Raw genomic sequence first — 7,494 nt, 5'->3', positions numbered from 1 at the left:
TATTTAGTTCAACACTCTTTTATTCAACAGTTTATTAATCACATAGTAGGTGCCAGGCTCTTTGCTAGGTAGTAGGGATGCAACAGAGAATCAAACAAAGTCTTTGTTCTCAAGGAATTTGCATTCTAGAAAGTGAAAGATATAAACAAATGTACCTTGGGAGGTGTTGACAAGTGCTATGGAAAAATAAAGAGGGTGGGAGGTGGGGGCTGTGCTGTTTTATATAAGGAGCCCAGGGGAGGCCTCTCTGAAGAGCTGCCATTAAGAAGGGAGGGAGAGGGACCGGCCCGTGGCTCACTTGAAAGAGTGTGGTGCTGATATGGCCGGCTGGCTCACTGGGTGAGCATGGTTCTGACAACACTAAGTCGAGGGTTAAGATCCCCTTACTGGTCATCTTTAAAAAAAAAAAAAAGAAGGGAGGGAGCACATTCCTAGCAGAGGAAACAGCATGTGCAAAGGCTCTGAGGCTGGAACGTGAGCCTGAAGAGCAGCAAGGATGCCAGCATAGTTGAGCAGAAAGCACAGCAGGCAAGGTGACACTCTTACAGCCTGGAGGGCTGCAGTAATGTCTAGACTTGGCTTTTAGTTGGTGAGATATGGACAGCCTTTGTAGGGTTCTGAACATTAGAGGATTATGATCTGATTGACATTTCTGAGGGACTCCTCTAGCTGGCATGTGGAAAGGAGGTTGGAGAGAGGAAGGGCGAAAGCAGAGAGAGCGGTGCGGGGCTATTGCAGGGATGCTGGTGAGGGGTGAGGGTTCAGCCCCCCTGGACTAGAACTTTGGTGCCCTCTTCTCCCAAGAGACAAAGGCAGAAATGCATTGAAAGTGGTGGGGAATGGTCAGATTCTGGATATATAGAATTATGTTTCAGTCTTTTTTAAAGATATAAATCTTTGCATAATTTGAATCATGCAGTATACAATTAAGTCCCGACTTTTTATTTAATAGTATATAATATTTTCCCTGTTGGTACATAGCCTGAATAAATGCTTTTTATTGTATAAAGTTCCCTTGAGGAGTTTTCCATAGTTTATCATTTTCCTATTATGAGACCTTAGTGTGTTCCCATTTTTCACTATTGTTATTTGAAAAATATCTTTATTTGTAAAGGGTTTTTCTTTATTCAAAATGCTCATCAAGATAAATTACCAGAAGTAGATTTGTTGGACCAAAGACTTTAAAAATAAAAGTTTTTATTATGGAAAAATGCAAATGTACATTAAAATGTGAGTAATAAGATGACCTCACAGTTTCAGCAATTATCAGCATTTTACCAGTCTGGTACAATTTACTCTTCCACCCCCAGTCTGTTTGCCGGAGTCTTTTAAAGAAAATCTGAATATGTTTTGAAGGAAGAGCTAACAGGATATGCTGACATACTGAATGGGAGGTGGGAAGGGAAGAGGAGTACAGGATGCTTCAAGATTTAGGGCCCATGCAACAGAGAGAAGTTGTCCCTAACCTACAGAGTGACCTCAAGGCAGTTCCCTTCACCTCCACATTACAGGTGCTAATGGTGGTCCAGGCAGTGTTTTTCAAATGGTGGTCTCCAGAGGTTGCTTATAGTGCTGATTGAAAAGGCAGATTCCCAGGAGCCACCCCAGACCTGAGCAATCAGAGTGTCCAGTGGATTGCCCAGGAGTCTGCATTTTCACAAGCACCTACAAGTGATTTTCATGCCCAGTGGCTCAAGACCAGCTCAAATTGTGGTCCTCTAAGTACATGAAAAGATGCTCAACCTCATTAGCCATCAAGGCAACACATATCAAAATTACAATGAAATACCAATTCACATCCACTAGGATGGCTATGATAAACAATTCAGGAAATAACACATGTTGGTAAGGATTTGGACAAATTGGAACCCTCATTCATTGCTGGCGAATTTCTAAAACAGTACATCTGCTTTGGAAGAAGTTCTAGAAGTACCTCAAAAGGTTAAATATAGAGTTACCACATTGCCCAGTAATTCCACTTCTAGTATTTGCCCCAAGAGAAGTTAAAACATGTGTACTTAAGTTGTGGTCCTTATACCAGCAACATAGACATCACCAGGGGGAGTTTATTAGAAATGCAGAATCCTCCCTAAACCTGCTGAGGATTAGAATATCTGGGGATGCATTCCAGGGATCCATCTTAAGCTCTCCAGGAGCTAAAGTTTGAGCAACACTGGTCTGATAGATGTAGGGATCTTGCTGTGTGGTCAGCCAGCAAGCAACATGGAAGATTCTGCAGCCCCTCCCTGGAAAGCCTTCCAGGTTCTACCAAGCATGGTCAACAAGGTGGCTTTAGGAGGTGCCTGGTGCTCAGTTTGTATTGATTTATGTCTCATGTACTCATGGGGAAATATACTAGATGATCAAACCTTTCATTGTTTCAGGATGAGGCCAAATTTATATAAGTAAACAAAGGGAATTAAAAAATTTTTAATTAAGTTCTAGTAGAGATGGGTTGTGGATTAGGCAGAAATGGAGAAGCGATGTTCAAAGGAAGCAAAGCTGGGAAAGGCTGTCCTAAACATCACAGATCTCCACAAGTATGGAAGGGAGGGGAGGGAAAGAGAGTAAGGAAAGAAAGGAAGGACAGGAAGGACGGGGGAGGAAGAAAGAAAGAACTGAGCTCTCATTTCCATTTTCCTTTCACTTCAAAGAAACTGAGTAATAATAATAATAATGATGATGATGATAAGCTTTCACTGGCCTGAGAATAAAGATCGCTTCCTCTCAGTTCTCTTTTCTCTCCTTAGTGGAGTTGGCGGAAAAAACCCACAGCCTGAAGGGAAATCCTGTGCTCTGGATTATGTTGTCAGAATTCATTCAAATTCTTGCTTGAAACCTGGTTTATTTCAGAGTTGGGACCTTTACCTTGAAATAATATTATTTAAGGGCAAGAAGGTTTGTTTTGTTTTTACATCTAATCATTTATTGATCGTCAGCCCAGGATGCCGGGCATAACCAGGTAAACAGTGAGAAGGGAAGGAAAAAGACATTTCCCAGAAACCTCCTTCAGAAGTGCAGTGACTCAGCAGACATGGGGAACAATGCCCAGCTGGGGATGGCAGCCTGGGGAGAGTGCTCCATCCCTCTCTGAAAATCCAGCTCTCGGACTGGCCAGTTGGTTAGAGCCTGGTGTTGGTAACACCAAGGTGAAGGTTCGGATTCCTGTACTGGACGGCGTCAAAAAAAAAAACCAAAACCTATCTCTCTTAAACAATTTGACATTCATCCTCCCCTCCAGTGTGGGGAATATCCTCCGCCTCCAACCCCCAACCAACAATGTACAAGATGGTTTAGGAGGTACAGGGCACTAGCAGAAGGAGAGAATTATTTTTTTCAGTGATTCTCAATCCTGCTAACAATGACAAAGTCTCAGGTAAGTGCCATCATGTCACTGTCTCCTCTCTGCCACTTGCTAACAATCTGTCCTTGTAATGGAGAGAGCAGACCTCAGAGTCAGACAACCTTAGCTCCTGGAATTTACTAACACTGTTTTCGTTATATTTATTTTTTGATACTTGCATTTGTGTTTTTTCATTTACAGATGTGGCTTAAAGTTGCCTTTTAAGAAATTTATTTAGGTTACAAAAAGTAAGAAAAATATTAAGTAAATAATATGGCATGAATTATGAAGATGAGTTTAAGGAGACCGTCACTCAGCCAGGCCCTAAGAACACCTCAGATCAAGACCCAAGGGACTCCTACAAAGAAACTCCACACACTTTTCACAACCCACACTGCTGTCTGAGCTTTCCCTCTGCCTATAACATACTCATTAATGTTTCACAGTCTTATTCTATGAAATTTTTCTTCTCTGAGCTCCCATAGCACCTTGAAATCGTAATAATAAGTAACATGTATTATAATAACCAATATGTGTCATTGTTGGAGTGAGCAGGACTGAAGCCATATTGGGACCTAAAACCACGTGGGCTGTAGGCAGATTTTTAAAAGACACAGTTTTTTTTCTTGGTATGCATTTCTCTGAGATCCCTCTTTTCCCATGGTTATTTGATATTTTGAACCTTGGTTATGGGACAAAATGGCATTATTTACATGAATGTAGTTTTCCAGCCAGACTGAAGCTGCAGACTTGCATGTACTACCCAGACCCTGAGATAACAGCAAGGATGGGAGCAGAAACCAGACGGAACCTTGATGAGAATTTGCACCTGGCCCCTTGCACGTCCTCTTCCCGCCTGCTTTTCATTTCCCACATTCCCTTCCCTCAGCCCCCTCTGTAAAAACCCCTCAGCAAACCTGAGTCTTTGAGATGGCTTTGATCTGCCCATTCTCCTTCAGGTTTACCAGAGAGATGGGTTAGCCTGACATCTCTCCTCAGGTCACCGGTGTTCCTGAATAAAAGCTGACTTCCATTTTCACCAACATTTGACTTTTGGGTGGTTTGTTTTTGAGGGCAGGCAGCCAGACCTGGGTCCGGTATCAGATTTTGGGGAGCTTCAACCAGGGATCCAGACTTGTGCCCTGTAACAAGTTTTGATGAGCCACACCAGGAGCTGAGTGAGCCTGATAATATCATTTAATATCAGCCCATGTGCTGGGCTGTGTTCTCAGCACTTTATATAAACTAACTCATCTCATCAGAGGACACCCTGAGAGGTTGCTTTTCTTATTAAGTCCATTTTACAGATAAGAGCACTGAGAAACAATGAGGTAAAGCAACAGCTTAAGGTCTCAGAGCCTGTGAGGGGCAGAGCCAGGACTCAAACCCTGGAAGTGTGGTCTGAGAGTCAGCACCCTTAACCCCTGTGCTGTGCTGCCTCTCATGCCACTTATCAGAGGATGTTGTTTGCCGATCTGTTTCCCCAGCTAGATCAGGAGGTCCTGCCAAGAACAGGGACTATGCCTGATGTATTTTCCTACATCAGCACCTAAACCAGTGCTTAGCTTATAAAAGCAACCTTTACTTATGGATTGAATGAATGGATATGCAAAAAAAGTGGTCTGGGCAGGTGATGGAGGAATTACCTGAACAAAAGTGCTAAGAGCAACGTGTTGAGAGCTGAGTTTGTGGGGAGCAGCAAGCAGTGCTGTGTGTGGATCTAGGGAGGTGGAGACCAGAGATGAGGCCACAAGGGAAGGTTTGAGCAGCATGTGAAGGGTCTGGAACATCCTATTAAGAGGTTTGACCCTTACTCTTGGGGAGCCAGAGGAGGCTTTTAAACCCAGGGTGAGGGCCAGCCTGTGGCTCACTTGGTAGAGTGTGGTCCTGATAACACCAAGGCCACAGGTTCGGATCCCTATATAGAAATGGCTGGTTCGCTCACTGGCTGAGCGTGGTGCTGACAACACCAAGTCAAGGGTTAAGATCCCCTTACTGGTCATCTCTAAAAAACAAAACAAACAAACAAAAAAACAGGGTGTTTGCTCAGATCTTAACCAGGGGTTGGCTCTGGGTCAGGGGCAAGTGAATAGGGTGATGGTGGGAGCATGGACTTTTTCAGGGCTCACTAAGGGGCCATCTGAAGCATCTAGGAGTGAAGGAGACCCCCATAGTGCCCCTTGAGGGCATAGCCCTCACGATCCAATTACCTCCTAAAGGTCGCACCTCTCAACACTGCTACATGGGGGATTAAGTTTCAATATGAGTTTGGGAGGGGACATTCAAACCATAGCAATGAGCCACGTGGATATCTGGGGAAGAGCGTTACAAGTAGAAGGAGCAGCAAGTTCAGACAGCCTGAAATGGAGATGAGTTTGGTATCTTTCAGGAACAGGGAGGTGATAGGAGGTAAAATATGAGAGGGAGCAAGGGCCAGATAATAGTGGACCTCGCCTTTGGCTTTATGTGCGTGACCTGAGAAGCCATTGGAAGGTTTTGAGCAGGAGAGTAATATATCTGATTTAGGGTTTTTATGTTAGTTATCTATTGCTGTATAACAAATATTTCCAAAATGCAGTGTCTTCAAACAGCAGTCATCATGTATTATCTCTCATAGTTTCTGTGGGTCAGGAATTTGGGAGTAGCTTGGCTGAGCAGTTCTGTCTCAGGGTCTCTCATGAGGCTGTAGTCCAATATGGGTCAGGGCTGCAATTATCTGCAGGCTTCACTGTGGCTGGAGGCTCCATTTCCAAGGTGGCTCACTCCCATGGCTGGCAAGTTGGGGCTGGCTATGGGTGGGAGGCCTCAGTTCCTCACCATGGGGTTGCTTGAGGGTCCTCAAAGCAGTGTGGCCGGCTTCTCCCAGAGTGAGTGAGTTGAAAGACCAACACAGAAGCTGCAATGTCTTTTGTAACCTAGCCTCAGAAACCACACATCATCACTTCTGCCATTTTTATTGGTCACATAGATTAGCCCTATTCAATGTGAAAGGGGACACAAGAGCATTAGTACAGGGAGGAGGCAAGGATCACTTTGGACCATCTTAGAGGCTGGCTACTACAAGTTTCTTGTTTGTTTTAATTAATGTACAGTAAAATTTACCTGTTTCTTCTTTCTTTCTTTTTCTTTCTTTCTTTCTCTTTCTTTCTTGTGTATAATTCTATGAATTTTAACACGTGCAGATTTGCATAACCATCACCACAAACAGGATACAGAACTGTTCCATTGCCCCTGAAAAAACCCTCATGGTTCCCTTCTGTAGTGACACACTCCTCCCATCCTTAACCTTTGGTAACCATGGCTCCATCACTAGTTTTGTCTTTTAGACAATGAAATCATAGACTGTAGTATGTAACCTTTTGAAACTGGCTTCTTTCACTTATAATAATGCCTTTGAGATCCATCTAAGTTGTTGCAGGAATAAACGGTTTATTCCTTTTCATTGCTGATTTGTGTTCCATAATATGGATATACCACAGTTTGTTTATTGATTTACTCATTGAAGGGGTTGTTTCCAATTTGGGCTGTGTCTTAGTCTGTTTGGGCTGCTATAAGAAAGTACTATAGACTGGATGGCTTATAAACAACAGAAATTTGTTTCTTAGAGTGTAAGAGACTGGGAAGTCCAACATCAATGTGCCAGCAGATTTGGTGTCTGGTGAAGGCTCACTGTCTGGTTTATAGATGGTGCCTTCTTGCTATGTCCTTATATGGTGAAAGGAACAAGGATTCCCTCTGGGACCTCTTTTATAAGGACACTAATCCCATTTATGAAGGCTCTGCCCTCATGACCTCCTAAAAGCCCCACCTCCTAACACCAACACCATCACCTTGGGGATTACGATTTCAACATATGAATTTGGGGGTGGGGATATAAACATTCAGATCATAGAGAGCAACTATAAACATTCACATACTCTCTCTCCCATCCTTCTGCTACTCTGATGACACGTATTTAGACTTTTTGGTATTGCCCCACAGGTCTCTTAAACACCCCCCCCCCTTTATTTAAATCTTTTTTCTCTCTGTTGTTCAGATTGTGTAATTTATATTGATCTATCCTCAAGTTCACAGACCCTTTCCTATGACATCTCCATTCTGCTAGTTAGCCCATCCATTGAGTTTTTATTTCATTTATTATATTCTTCAGA

This window comes from Galeopterus variegatus, unplaced genomic scaffold (assembly GCF_000696425.1).
Source record: "Galeopterus variegatus unplaced genomic scaffold, G_variegatus-3.0.2 Scaffold65, whole genome shotgun sequence".
Lineage (NCBI taxonomy): Eukaryota > Metazoa > Chordata > Mammalia > Dermoptera > Cynocephalidae > Galeopterus > Galeopterus variegatus.
Note: the sequence above shows the minus strand (reverse complement) of the source record.